The 16,092-nt window shown below is 43.5% G+C and overlaps 1 long non-coding RNA gene across 1 annotated transcript; it reads right to left on the reverse strand.

Annotated features, from left to right (window-relative positions):
* Window positions 1-532: 532 nt before the first annotated feature.
* Window positions 533-1,914, reverse strand: LOC138927688 (uncharacterized). Its single transcript, XR_011444155.1, has 2 exons — window positions 1,734-1,914; window positions 533-1,664 (listed from the first exon to the last, which is right to left on the reverse strand). It is a non-coding gene; the product is annotated as an uncharacterized lncRNA (long non-coding RNA).
* Between the last annotated feature and the right edge of the window lie 14,178 nt (window positions 1,915-16,092).

Raw genomic sequence — 16,092 nt, forward strand, 5'->3', positions numbered from 1 at the left:
GGAATTTAAGGATATTTCAAATCAGGTTTTAAAATGATACATGTAGAGAACTCTCATCTTAGCAACTCTTAGTAAAAGTCTTGGTAAGTAAGAAATAAACAAGAAAGTAAGAAATAGTAAGCATAGGAGCTATTATTTCATAAAAAAAGTAATCAGATTAATACTATAAATTACTGGTTTTTTGTATTAAAAACAAACAACTTATTGTAAATTTCCAAACTGTAACTATTGCAACATACATTTTATAATATGAATTATCAAGTACTTTAAACTTACTTAATTACTTAAACTTACTTATTAAACTGAATTTCTCTCCATAAACCCTCTTCTACGTTTTTAGTAGAAATATGTCCAGGAAATATAAATGTCCAGGAAACTTTAAAAAAAGGATTTTAGAAATAAAAACTTTTCAGAAAAATCTTAGATCCTCATATTTATATCCTACTAGCGACCCCGTCAAACGTTGTTTTGCCCTTTTTTGTTTTCTATAAGGGCTAGCTGTTTTTTCTTCATTTATTTTGGTTAATAAATGTTTTTCAGTATTTCAAGTACATCCAGTATTTTCACGTACAGCAAAATTCCCCTCGCCAATATCTAACAGTTGTTTAGAGAAAGGATGGATCCTGAAGCATTTGATCGCGCATATTCTTGGTCGGTTCTTTTTCAACATTACGCCACAGTTGCGATGATTTTAAGCAAGCATTGAATTCATCAGCGTACATTAACCGTGAACACCTGAAAGGAGTAACAAAGGGCCGTAAAATAGTTTATCATTGTTCCTTATATCCCTAAATGACCAATCCAATTCCCCAAGCGAATTTTTACGTCCTATAGTGCATTCATCCAAAATATGGGCACTATGCCCATAGACGATTGTTTTTATGTTGCACACTGCATCTGGATTATTTTGAATGTTCAATGACAGCTTAAGTGCTGAATGAGCTGTTATGCCTCCATCTAATAAGGTTGCTGCAACGCCAGAAGATGCAATGGCCAATGCGTTGCCATTTTTTTTTAATCGTAACTCGGCAGGAAGAAGCGAGATAAGGAATGTTCACTTTGGAACTTTCACTTTGAATGTTCACAATAATCACTTTGGAATAAGCAGGAATGCTAGTCGAAGAAATTGCCCAGATGTGAATCCTCGATAAACTTGTTGCCGTTGTTAGTTAATTCTTCTTCTAACTATTAATCTTTGCGTTTCTCTTCTTTGAAAAGTGGTCTTTGTTGATTATGTTCATCTCGTGCATCTTTCGATTGTGATTCACGTAACTGCGCCATGCTTTATACCTTTACCTTTATAAATTTAATCTCCTGATCTCGTATTCTTCTATCTCGCGCAGCTCTAGAGTTGACTGTTTGATGACTAAAATTGGCCCAATTGCATATCACCGCTTTCATTTGCAGTATTTTGTATTCTTCTTGCATTACGGCTTTGTCGGGAAAGATTCGATCGTCTTGGTCGCGGCATTATTAATTAAACATCCGAATCAAATCGATTGCTGCAGAACGCGACTGCCTAACTCTCAATCGTGTTCGCTCAAGCCTAGCTGCTGACATTTTGACATTTGACATTTTCATTTGACATTTTCTTGTGCATCTTTCGATTGTGATTCACGTAACTGCGCCATGCTTACACGCGCCTTTTCATTACCTTTATACATCTAGATAAATGTATAAATACATAATATCGTACATAAAAATATGATACGTTACGCTCACAGCCTACTTACTTTTATTCATTACTATAAGTGGAGTATAGTTCGGTGGAGTATAATTCGCGCTGTCGAACGGGACAAAAAGTATCCTATGTCCTTCTCCTGGCTCTAAGCTACCTCCCTACCAATTTTCACTCAAATCTGTTCTTCCGTTCTTGATTTATAAGTGGTGTAACATATAACACGACTTTCTTTTATATATATAGATAGAAGAAGATAGATTAACTTAATACGCATAATATAAGCAATTCAAAACTATAAACACCAAAAATAAATTCATAAATTTGTTAATATCAGTTTGCAATATCAATACAAATTTAAGAATTCAAATCAATAAAAAATATGAAGAAATATGGAGCAACTTATAATATAAATAATTGTTGATAATAATTCGCGTATTGTACAAAATTTAAATGTGGCGGCATATAAAAGAAAGAATGCCAACTTTTTTAAAACTAATTCATTGGGAAAGCTGCCAACTCGATGACCGATTTCGATTTCGATATTTAATCGCCAAGCGCCAAGCGATCAACAACTTTCGAAATTAACCATTTTTTTGTGTTTTGCGTGTTTTGTGCAAATTGCATTTTGAACGGGGAGATTTCGAGTGAGACCGAACCGATGGCCACGCTACGGAACCACACGGGTAATGAGAATTCCGGCGAGGACTCGCCTTGTGTATGTGCAGCGGAGTGTGGCACTGCTCGGCACCAAGGTGCAGCCGCATCATTTTGCTCCCCTGCCGGGAAATCTGGAACTAGCCCGCTTCTATGTGGACCTGCACGCTCTGATGGGCGCCTTAGACACCGAGGGCTCAGGGGCGGAAGTCCTTTGGTCCTGCGTGGCGCTCATCCAGCACTGTAGTCGCAACCTGGAGGCTCGCCGGGCCATTGTGGTCAAGTTCTGTTTTGTGCCGCTGCTGGGAATGATTCTGCGCCGCACCCAGCGGGCGGAACGTGTCCACCGGCTGCTGGTACTTCTGCAGGATTTGACCTACGGCATACAAATCGACTGGGAGGAGCCCTACCTGGCAGCCCTGCTAGAGCACCTGGCAGAGATAGTACACGGAGTAGAGGATGGCTCTGACAACGGGAACGGCACCTCCTCCAGCAAGGCCGACGAGGAGGAGAACTCGCACGCCCTGCTAGCTCTTTCTATTCTGGTTAACCTCTGCTACAAGAACTTTGCCGTGCTGTTCCTCTTCCAAAGGATTGTAAACATCTCTGGATTCTGTCGCCGCATCCAAAACTATGGTCTACTGGCTTACAAAATGCTAATTATCCTCTCGGAGGAGGTTCATGCCTTTGAGCAGCGGGAACTCCACACCTTCCTCCGTACAGCCTTCGCCGGCATGGAGGACTGTCTTAAGCACTGGAACGTGGCGCAGTTAAGGCACATTGTGGACTTTTTGCTTGACTCCCAGTCCCACGCCGGCCTGCACAGGGCCATGCTCTCGCACAGTCATTACTGCGAGGATGTGGAAAAGCTGTTGGATGTAAGATTAACATTTTGAAGAAAACTTTGTCTTTTTTTTTTTTATACCCTTGCAGAGGGTATTATAATTTTGTCCAAAAGTGTGCAACGCAGTGAAGGAGACATCTCCGACCCTATAAAGTATATATATTCTTGATCAGGATCACCTCCTGAGTTGATATGAGCATGTCCGTCTGTCCGTCTGTCTGTTTCTACGCGAACTAGTCTCTCAGTTTTAAAGCTATCGACTTGAAACTTTGCACACTCTCCTCTTTCCTTTGCACGCAGTATATAAGTCGGAACGACCCGGATCGGCCGACTATATCCTCTAGCTGCCATATAACTGATTGATCGGAAATGGTATAACTTCGGTGTTTTAAGAGTTAGAGAGTTCAAATTTGACATGAGTGCTATTTTTGGAAAACATTACGACATGCCAAATTTCATAAGGATCGGCCGATTATATCCTATAGCTGTCATATAACTGAACGATCGGAAATGACCCAACTTTCGTGTTTTTGAAGATAGAAAGCTGGAACTTTCTATTGGAAAGCTGGAACGCCACACATTTGTACAATACGCGAATTATTATCAACAATTATTTATATTATAAGTTGCTCCATATTTCTTCATATTTTTTATTGATTTGAATTCTTAAATTTGTATTGATATTGCAAACTGATATTAACAAATTTATTTTTTGTGTTTATAGTTTTGAATTGCTTATATTATGCATATTAAGTTAATCTATCTTCTTCTATCTATATATAAGTTAACTGAAGTTAACCAAGCAGCGGCAATGTCCGATTATTTAAGAGCTCGCTCTGGCCAAACTGCTGACATAGCGTCTGGCCGGAAGCCCATGCATAGCGGTAAGCACTGCACATTTGCGTGGCCGCTATGAAATACTTTTTGTTAGCTTTAAGTTTCAGTTTGTGTCAGAGTCTCATACAATAAAGAGCATAAAACCAATCTCCGGCACTGCCGTTAATTTGTAAATTCTTTTGTTGAATTGGTCACCGCGCCTCAAGGGCCGTGACAACGGGGCAAGTGCTCCCATCATAGCTCCCGTCACAGAACGAATCTCCCCTCGGCAACCGCCAGGGATCTCAACCACTACTTACGAAAAGTAGCAACACCCCCCGGCAACCGCCAGGGGCAATTACCTTACAACGTATCTCCAGCATCTACGGCAGGGGTGCTCAAATTCGTCTTATGGCAGTGCGTTTACTAACACAGACACAAGGAAACGTGTACATATGTAGCGGCGCTTTAGAGTTGGGGCGCAACTGTGCACTGAGAGAAAAAAAAGCAGTTTTAAATATTTATTTATTTATTTTTTTTTTATATTTGGCTTAAAAAAGATTCAATATTTATATTAATTTTAGTGGTTGAAAATTTTAATTGAGCTAAATCAAAAGAAATAAATCAAAAGCCAAAGCAGACAGAAGAATAAGTTCCAGTGCATGTGCTCGAGGAAAAAACAAAAACAAAATACACTGCGTTCAGCGAAGCGTGACGACGGATAGGGATGTAATGAAGAAACAAGCAAAATTGTTTTTGTTTCGCATGGTAATCGAAGCCCATATGCACGGTGCTTATGGGCGCACCAGCCATAAGCACAGAGCATCTACAAAAACAAAAGTGCACTCAGTGTATAGGCGTTGAGCACCCCTGATCTACGGCATCACCGACTGCAGCGAGGGATAACCAATAACATTATCATTACACAAACCCAACTTATATTATCTGGCGCCCATCGTAAAAGAACCATGTAAGTGAGCACTTTTATTTACACAGTTTTTCTAAGTCTGCATGAATTTTTCTTTGTGTATTAAAAAATAAAAAAAAAGAAAGAAAGAAAGACAAGAATAGTAAAATATTGTGCCTTACGCTAATAAAAAACTGCAGCCCCATAAAATTAAAAAAAAATTTTTAAATAAACTTTATTAGTTGGCTGACGGTTTAGCATTAACATTTTTTTACCTATTATAAAATATTTAAACCATTTCATTTTGTGAACCAATTATTGTCCCAATATTTTTTGCATTTCTGTTTTTGTGAATAAATAAATGAATATTCTATATAACACAAAAAGTGCGGAATAAAAATTCCTAACCAAAACCAAAAAATCGCTGGCAGAAAATTTTAAATTTCAATCGGAAATAATTTATATAATCGCGTGTATTTAATTCAGCTTTTATATGTCTTTTTTGTTACACAAGAATTCTTGGTATTAGCCGCGCAGTTTTGGTTATTTATTTTTCTTTTCCGTTTTGTTTCCCCACTCCATTTTCGAGAACACGATACGGCCGCGCATGCAGTGTGGCACTTTGTTGTTTTAATTGTTTTTGTTCTCTGTTTGCATAAGCGGCGGCTCAGTCCCCGCGCACCCCTTACCTTACCGCTACTTGACACAGCTGTAGCGCAACTTGACGAGCCCGCACACATAACTAAAGCGGCAGCTCAGCCCCCGCGGCCCCTTCACCAGTCCAGTCGCCTCCATCGGCACATAATTCATACATAAATATTTTTTCTTTCGGGCGACTTTATAGCCGCAGCTCCACATGAGCAATCCGTTTCAACAATATAGAAACATAAGACAACTCTTTAGCGATTCTGAGTCGGAGACCGAAGGGCCGGCCAGATCTTCCACCCCTAAAAGCGTTAACGCTACCGCTCCCATACTCGCGAACATGGCTTTCAGCATGGAACAGATGACAGCCTCCATACAGGCGGCCGTTCAACATGCTGTTCAAGAAGCCAATATCGAACACCAGCGCAGAGAAAACGAAATGCGCCTGGCTATACACCGTCTGACCGAACTGGTCAACGAAAGACAAATCGCTCCCGCCCAAGCGGAGGCTCCCCAAATAAAAAAATATGAGCCTATAGAAATTAGGAACGACATTAAGTGTGACGAGCCCCTAGACGCCGTCAAGTCCCTCCCCGAATTTTCGGGAGCACAGGAAGCATACGTCTCCTGGAGACAAGCGGCAGTAGCCGCATATTACATTTTCAGAAATTACGAACATAGCTCGCGCCATTATCAGGCGGTTATTATTATTAGGAATAAAATAAGGGGCCCTGCCGATGCCGTACTGTCTTCGTTTGGCACTGTACTAAATTTCGACGCGATTATAAATCGACTCGATTTTACGTACAATGATAAGCGGCAGATGCACGTTATCGAGCAGAAAATGGGTACTCTTAGGCAGGGAAATATGACCCTTCTCCAATACTATGACGAGGTCGAGAAAAAACTCACCTTGCTCACCAACAAAGCTACCATGTCGTACGAAGCCTCGGCGGCAAAAGTTTTGTGTGACAAATTCCGGGATGACGCACTCCGAGTATTTATCTCGGGGCTTAAGCGCAGCCTCACGGATGTCCTTTTCTCGGCGAAACCGAAAGATATGCCTTCAGCTCTCGCTTTGGCACAAGAAGTGGAATCCAACCACGAAAGATACTCCTTCGCGGCTTCTTTTGCCAAAAGCCAAGAGGATAAAGATAGGAAACTGCACCCAAAGCAAGAGTACCGACAGGCCTTTGCGCAGACAAATGCACAAACAAATGCTGGAAAAAATCCGTACTACGTCAAACAACACAAGGCGCAAGTACACTCCGCCCCACACAGTGAACCCATGGACATCGACCCATCGCTGTCCAAAATGCTTAGGCCATCCCAGGCCCCGGCGTACCAAAACAGGAAGCCGGCTGAGTCCGATCGATCTGCCCCACACAAAAGGCAGAGGGTTAATCACGTCGCGCAGGGCGCGGTCGAAACCGGGGACAAATATACCGCCGCAGCTTCAAGCGCGGCCCAGGAAATTGACGACGACGGTATTAATGAGTACGATTCGGACGTCATAAATTTTTTAGGGGAAAGTCCCTGCTACCCGCCATCAGACGAAGAGTAGCAGGTGTAGAAATGAAGCTTTTAATAGACACGGGCGCGTCAAAAAATTTCATCCGTCCATACGAAGGGTTGAAAGGCGTCCGCCCAGTAGATTCGGCATTCTCGGTACATTCCATCCATGGCGTCACCACAATAACAAAAAAATGCTTTGTTTCCATGTTTAACTTGAAGGCTACATTCTTCATCCTACCAGATTTGTCCTCCTTTGATGCCATCATCGGCCTTGACCTGCTAAAACAAGCAGGGGCATCACTTAACCTAGCTTCCGGGCACCTCAGATGGGGCACCGAGACGGAAAAGCTAGAGTTCCAATCATGTCCCAATGTAAATTTCACTGAGGTGGACTGCTCTAGCGCACCACCTTTGGTCAGAAGAGCATTTTCAAAAATGCTAAGCGACAGGAAAAACGCCTTCGCAAGCCCAAATGAGGCGTTACCTTACAACACGTCTGTGGTAGCCACCATCAGGACAGTTGATGAGGAGCCCATTTATGCCAGACCCTATCCGTATCCGATGGGAGCGGCAGATTTCGTCAATGACGAAATCCAAGACCTTCTAAAAAACGGCATAATCCAGAAGTCGAGATCCCCCTACAATAACCCAATATGGGTAGTAGACAAAAAGGGCACCGACGAAGCTGGAAACCGTAAAATGCGGCTAGTATTAGACTTTCGAAAATTGAACGAGAGGACAATACCGGATCGCTACCCTATGCCAATTATCCCTATGATACTAGGGAATTTAGGCAAAGCCAAATACTTTACAACGCTCGATTTAAAGTCCGGCTACCACCAAATTATTCTGGCAGAACGTGACCGTGAGAAAACTTCCTTTTCCGTAAACGGGGGAAAATACGAGTTCCGTCGACTGCCATTCGGGTTAAGAAATGCTGCCAGCATCTTCCAAAGAACCATCGACGACGTACTGCGAGAACAGATTGGCAAATTTTGCTACGTCTATGTCGATGATTTTATCGTCTTCTCAGAGGACGAAAACGCCCACATACGACACGTGGACTGGGTTCTAAAGAGCCTACACGACGCTAACATGAGAGTGTCAGCGCAAAAATCGGTCTTCTTCAAAAAAAGCGTAAAATTTTTGGGGTTTGTAGTCACCAACGAGGGGACCACGACAGACCCGGAAAAGGTCAGGGCCATTAAAGAATTCCCTGAGCCCAAAAACGTTTTCGAAGTAAGATCATTCATGGGCTTGGCTGGCTATTATAGATGCTTTATTAAAGATTTTGCATCAATAGCTAAGCCCATTTCGAGCATTATAAAAGGGGAGCTCGGAAATGTCAGCAGACACAGATCCAGAAGCATCCAGGTACAATTTACCGAGCCGCAACGGCAAGCTTTTGAAAAGCTACGTAGCATCCTGGGCTCTGAGGATGTCATCCTCAGGTACCCCGACTATAAAAAGGCGTTTGATCTAACGACAGATGCCTCAGCATATGGCATTGGCGCGGTGCTTTCACAAGAGGGGCGCCCCATCACTATGATCTCTAGGACCTTAAAGGACAGAGAAGTTAACTACGCTACCAACGAAAGGGAGCTGTTAGCTATAGTTTGGGCGCTAGAGAACCTGCGCCACTACCTTTATGGGGTCAAAGATTTAAACATCTACACTGACCACCAACCGCTGACCTACGCGGTATCGGATTCCAATCCGAATACAAAAATTAAAAGATGGAAAGAACGCATCGATGAGTGTGGTGCCAAAGTCCATTGCATGCCTGGCAAGGCCAACCTAGTTGCAGATGCCCTCTCGAGGCAACAACTCAACGTTGTAGAAGAAGAAGAGGCATTCTCAAGCGCGGCCACAATTCACAGTGAGCTGTCGCTTACCCACACAATTCAATCCACGGACAAGCCCCTCAAGTGCTTTCAAAACCAGATAATTCTGGAGGAAGCACGCTCTCCGTCAAAGCGGAACTTCGTTCTCTTTGGAAACAAGAGACGGCATATTATTGACTTCACTCACGAGGAGTCATTGCTGGAGGAGCTCGCAACCATAATAGTTCCTAAAGGCGTAAACGCCATTCATTGCGATCTGCATACGCTCGCAGTGATACAGGACAAACTAATCAGACTATTCCCTGCCACCAGATTCTGGCACTTCAAAAACCGAGTAACGGACATTTTTGCAGTTGATGAAAGGCGGGAAATTCTTACTGTCGAGCACAACAGAGCTCACAGATCTGCCCAAGAAAACGTGAAGCAGGTACTCTCCGAGTACTACTTCCCGAAAATGGCCAAGCTAGCGAACGAAATAGTCGTTTCGTGCAAGACTTGCGCCAAGGCAAAATACGACAGGCATCCGAAGAAACAAGAGCTTGGCGAAACCCCAATCCCATCTCAAGTAGGAGAAATGCTGCACATAGACATCTTCTCCACGGATAAAAAATATTTCCTTACGTGCATCGACAAATTCTCGAAATTTTCCGTAGTCCAACCAGTTCCCTCTAGGACCATAGAGGATCTCAAACCAGCATTACTACAGCTGATGAATATTTTCCCTAAGGTCAAGGTCGTATATTGCGACAACGAACCATCGTTGAACTCGCACACCATCGTGACCATGATGGAAAACCATTTCGGCGTTAGCATCTCAAATGCTTCGCCCCTACACAGTGTCTCCAATGGACAAGTGGAGCGTTTCCACAGCACTTTGGTAGAGCTGGCTAGATGTCTTAAAATCGATAAAGGCATCAGCGATACCGTAGAGCTGATACTTCTGGCCACTGCCAAATATAACAAGTCCATCCACTCGGTCATCGACAAGAGACCGGCTGACAATCAGGTGAGCCACAATATGAAATTCAAGATAAAATTAAACTCGCCCAAGACAAGCTCCGGGACAGAGAAAACGCTTCCCGCCAAAATAGAGTATTCGAGGTTGGCGAGAAAGTCCTAGTGAAGTCCAACAGACGCCTAGGCAACAAACTCTCACCATTATGTGAAGAGAAAACCGTTGAAGCGGACATGGGGACCACAGTCCTCATTAAGAAGAAACTAATGGGATGACCGTCATGTTCCCGCAATCCCACATGCAGAAACTCCTGGTTGTTGACGTCGCCCACCTACGCGACATGCTCGACTCTTTGAGCGTCCATCATAGGGTAGCAAGAAGTTTAGACTTCTTAGGGACTGCGCTAAAGGTGGTGGCAGGAACGCCGGACGCAGAAGATTTTGAAAAAATTAAATTTAATGAATTCCAATTAGCAAATGCAAACAATAGGCAGATTAATATTAACAACAAAGTACAAATTCAAATCAATAAAATTTCCGCTACCGTCAACCAACTTCTGAGGGCAGCAAAAAAGTCCCAAATATATACTGGGCACCTATTCGAGATGCTTTTAACTCGAAATGCTAGCAGTGGCACTTGCCAAAGTTAATCATAATCCTAGATCATGCAGTCCTGGAAGGTGTGTGGATGGAAGAGCCCACCGAGACCGCGATTAGGGATGTTTTGTCCGTATCGTCCGTTAAGATCTTACAGTCCGATAACATATTACATTTTATTATTAAGTTTCCAAAGATAAAGTCGGCCTGCAGCAAGATTACCGTTTTCCCAGTGTCACATCACGACACCATGCTCAGGCTGGAAGATAACGCCATTGCCGAATGCAACAGTGAGATCCACACCGTGGAAAAGTGCTCCCCGGCATCAGGAGCTACATTTTACCGATTGGCTCGCAGAAGATCATGCGCCCAAGAGCTTCACGCTGGAGGCACGGCGCATTGCGAGATCCAGCAAAGCGATTTACACCCCATCACTTATGTTGATGAAGGAATAGTAATTGTGAATGATCGCTCGGCTCACGTGTGTGTGGACAATGGCACCTGTGCCCATATAAAAGGCACATATCTCATCACGTTTGAAAAGAGTGCCATGGTCAACGAAACCCGATTGGTCAATCATGACACAGCCCAGAAGAGGGCTCCAGGAGTGGCCAGCTCACCTTCCCTGAACATCACCCTGGAACGTTCTTAGCCTTCCATACCTTCACTGACTGAGTGAACGTAATCTGGAGCACATCAAAGAGTTCGGGAAGGAAATTAACCACCAGCGACTACATCAGTTGGTGTTCATAGCGGGAGCAATATGCTGCGCACCCGGAGGAACGGCGACGAGAGCAGTTGCAAAACACTGTTGACCATTCTACCCGGAGGGCTAATCCAGAAATACGTTTCGCAGAGCGGATTCGGGACGCAGAATCGCATTTTGATCGTCGACAGAACCCAGACTATCGTGCTTCAGAGAGGATTCGGGACATGGAAGCACGGGCGACCCGTCGAGGGGACCCCGAGGAGCGGCGACGAGAGCAGTTACAAAACACTGCTGACCATTCTACACGGAGGGATAATCCAGAGCACCGAATTCCCGAACGGATTAGGGACATGGAGGCACACTCGGCCCGCCGAGAGGACCTTGAGGAGCGGCGACGAGAGCAGGTGCATAATACTGCTGATCATGCGACGCGGAGGACTATTCCGGGGTACCGAAATCCGGAAAGGGTTCGGGACGCCACAGCGCGTGCTATTCGTCGAGAGGACTCCGAGGAGCGGCGACAAGAGCAGGTGCAAAATACTGCTGACCATGCGACGCGGAGGACTATTCCTGAGTACCGAAATCCGCAACGTGTACGGGACGCCACAGCGCGTGCTATTCGTCGAGAGAACTCCGAGGAGCGGCGACAAGAGCAGGTGCAAAATACTGCTGACCATGCCTCTCGGAGGACCAATCCCGAATTTCGAATTCAAGAGCGAATTCGGGACGCCGCAGCGCGAGCTGCTCATCGCGAGGACCCAGAAGAACGTGCAAGGGAACAGGAAAGGAACACTGGAGAACACCGACAGCGTCGAAGGGATACGGAAGACAGGCAGCGAGAACGGGAAAGGGACGCCGATTACAGGAGAGCAACCAGGAGAAATCCCATCGCAAGAACACAGGAGCAACGGATAAACACATCACAACGCCGGGAAACACGACAACAGCGGAGGATTCGGGAAGAACAAATTCGGCAAATGGCAGAGGATCGATTAATAAACTTCAGGATGGACCCCCAAAATCGACTGGATGCCTCCCAAAGGCAGTCGCAACGCAATATGGACGCAAGAGCTCAACTTTCGGAGGACGAACTGGATCAGGAACGAGAACAACAGCGAAATAGGATTCGAGCAACAGCAAGGGATCTTTATCACAGGAACATAAAGGAAGGACCAACGGAAATTTGTATTTGCTGTGAAGGAACATGGTTCCGTTCGCAGGTAAGTGGATTATACATCCTGGCTATCTCCTCTAAATTTCCTCTCCTAAACGTTGGCAACGCCTTTTATCTGTCAAGGAAGTTTCCCAGTCCGTCCGGTAAATATAACTTTTGCCACACTTGTCGTCGTGCCATCTCTTTGGGCAAACTCCCATCACTCTGCCTTTCTAATGGATTCGACTTCCCAGAAATCCCTGAGTGCTTAAATGGACTCACCTGCCTCGAAGAACGCCTTATTTCGCCGAGAATCCCTTTTATGAGGATTATTTCCCTCGGCTATGAAAGGCAATGCGGAATCAGAGGGGCAGTAGTGAACGTTCCAATTTCAGTTCCTGATATTGTGACTGCGCTTTCGCGGTCTTTCGACTCTACTCATGTCATCCAAGTCCACTTAAAAAGGAGACTAGAGTACGCTCACAATTTCATGACTGAAACTATTCGACCCGCTCGGGTCCTTGAAGCTGTACGGTACTTAGTGAATACCGAGCTCTACAGAAAGCACAATATTTCACTGAACGAATCATGGCTAGCAGGACTTCAAGGAATTAATGAAATTCCTTTTATTGCGGATGAATCTGATCGCGAAGCAGTAGAGCAACTTCTTCAGCAGCAACACCTATCCCAAAATGCTGCAGAGCTCGAAGAAAATTTAAATCCCGGAGGCCATGAAACATTATTGGAAAATAATGATACTGCAATTCAGCGCATTGCATTGGCACCGGGTGAAGGCCGTCGGCCAACAAGCTTAACGCTTGACGAAGACGCAGAGGAACTTTCCTTTCCAACTATTTCTTGCGGAGAAATATTTAAAGGAAATACAACCTATGCGAAAAAAGCCAGATCCCAAATCCGTTTTTACGACCGTCGTTGCGCTGTAGTTCCTAAAGTTTTATACATGTATAAATTTTACGAAATGCAGCGCATTCAAAATTCTATTTCAATTGCTTTACGCAAAAAGTCAGGTGCAGTTACCGCTGGTAATCTGCGGGATGAGTCATTTGTTGACAGACTTGTTCAACATGATGATGGCTACCACATCCTTAAAGGCTTACGGTCTGCACCAGCTCATTGGGAGGCTGAAAAAAAAAAGTTATTGCTATGATTCGACAATTTGGTTTGCCAACGTTTTTCATAACTCTTTCCGCTGCTGAAACTAAGTGGAATGAACTTTTAGTTATCCTTTCCCTTCTATTGGACAATAGGGCTATAAGCGAGGAAGAAGCGGCAGCTCTTTCCAGCTCCGAAAAGGCTCGGTTAATCCGATCCGATCCAGTGACGTGCTCTCGATACTTCGATTACAGGTTGCGACAATTAATGAAATTGTTCAAAACCGATATTTTTGGGGAATTCAATCTTTCCCATTTTTATTGGAGAATCGAATTCCAGCACAGAGGATCTCCGCACTCTCATGGCATGTACTGGCTTGCTGGTGCTCCTAAGCTCGAAGACGCCGAAAATACCGAGCAAGTAATAAACTTTATCGATAGGTTTATTACTACAAATGGAGACGATACTGAGCTACAAGAAGTAATTCAGTATCAACGCCACAAGCATAGTGCTTCCTGCCTAAGAGAGTTACGCGGACAGGAGTTCTGCCGATTCAATATGCCATATCCTCCTATGCCCGAAACGCTTATTTTGTATCCGATAGAAGAAAACGAAGTCAATGTTGAAGAACATAAAACTTTGTTCAAAAAATTAAGGAAGCTTTAAGGACCATTTCTAATGAAGACGCAGCTTTATATAATAATTTTGATTATTTTCTGACCCACCTTGAAACTAATTTTGAAGCCTACAAATTAGCCTTACGTTCCAGCTTGAAAAAGCCACAAATTTTTCTTCGCAGACAATTCTCCGACCGATTGCTCAATGCTTATAATAGAGATATTCTAGGCTTACACAGAGCTAATATGGATATTCAATTTATCCTAGATGCTTACGCCTGTTGTAGTTATATTATTAACTACATAAACAAATCAAACAGAGGCGTATCGCAGTTGCTCCGTGAAGCCATGGCAGAAATAAGCCATGGGAATATTTCTATTAAAAGGAAATTACAGCACCTCGGCAATAAGTTTATTAACGCTACAGAAATATCGGCCCAAGAAGCAGCTTACAATATTTTGGGTCTGCATATGTCGGAGGCAAGTGAAGGTACTATTTTTATAAACACTTGCCATCCAGACAAACGAGTTAGATTGGCTCGCTCAAATGAAGAATTAGAGCGACTACCAAACAACTCGGTGGATATTTTCGAGCGTAATATTCTTGACCGATATGTGCAAAGGCATGCGCCGTTGGAAAGAATTTGTTTAGCAGATTTCGCGGCTTGGTACAGATTTGTCAAGCGAAATGCACGATCTGCCGCTAATCATAGGGAAGACTATGATGAAGCAAATGATGTGGAGGTAGATGACGAAGATGAAGTTGCTGAGCAAAGCTATCCACTGATGGATGGGTCTGGTTGCGTTAAGAAACGCAGGCATCCCCTGATTCTAAGGTGGGTTCGCTTTAGCATTAACTCTTCACCTTCCGATTATTTCCGAGAGCATTTAATGCTCTTCTATCCTTGGCGAAATGAAGAAGCTGAACTTCTTTCCAACGACATTGAAAACACATTCCGAGCAAACCATGAAGCCATTAAGACAAAAAAAAGGAACTATGATGTGTTTGATGATATGGAGTTAGAAAGAGTTCTGGAAGATTTGCAAGAGGATAGAGGAGATAATGCTCCAGTTGCGGAAGAACCTGCCTCCCAATTTTTAGACGAAGAGTTTAGAGCTTTGGCAGTACCAAATATAGAGCGGAACGTAAATATTCTTCAGGATGAAAACGCGATAAATAACCCTGAAGAAGACGGCGAACTTCAATTAATTAGACTCCCCCCGTTAGTTTCCAATGATGACCTTTGTTCGCTAACTCGGTCCCTCAACTACAAGCAAAGACAATATTATGCACATGTGATGCATAATGTTGTTTGTAAAAATATTTTTTACGAATATGTTGGTGGAGGGGCCGGTGTAGGAAAAAGCAGACTGATTTCTACCATCTATCAGTCTGTGACTTGGCGAGCAAACAAACTTCCTGGTGCTACGGATTCGGCAAAGGTTTTATTATGTGCTCCAACTGGAAAAGCTGCTTTTGGAATTGGAGGACTGACACTTCATTCAGTGTTCTCTCTTCCAATTAATCAAGCTTCAGGTCCCTTGAGACCTTTAAGCAATGATAGTTTGAATACAATCCATTGTAAGTTAATTGATCTCCAATTGATTATAATTGATGAAATTTCTATGGTTGGTTCTAAAATGCTTTCATTTTTGGATCAACGGCTTCGTCAAATTTTCCGAAGCCCTGACATATGTTTTGGTGGAAAATCAATTATAGTTTTTGGAGATCTAAAACAGCTTTCCCCAGTTGGAGACAGTTGGATATTTTCGGAGAGGACAAATGATCCTTATAGCGTTTTAGCAGGAAATTGCTTATGGAGCAACTTTAAGTATTTTGAGCTCACAGAAATAATGCGCCAAAGAGGCGATCATGCATTTGCTCAAGCCCTGAATCATTTATCTGAGGCTTGCATGACAATTGCAGATATAGAGCTCCTTAAACAAAGAGTTGTTTCACCCAGCGAAGTTCCTGATGATGCCATTCATTTATTTTCTTCTAACGAAGAAGTTAACAATTACAATTCCATAAAACTAGCGCAA

This window comes from Drosophila bipectinata, unplaced genomic scaffold (assembly GCF_030179905.1).
Source record: "Drosophila bipectinata strain 14024-0381.07 unplaced genomic scaffold, DbipHiC1v2 scaffold_57, whole genome shotgun sequence".
NCBI classification, from domain to species: domain Eukaryota; kingdom Metazoa; phylum Arthropoda; class Insecta; order Diptera; family Drosophilidae; genus Drosophila; species Drosophila bipectinata.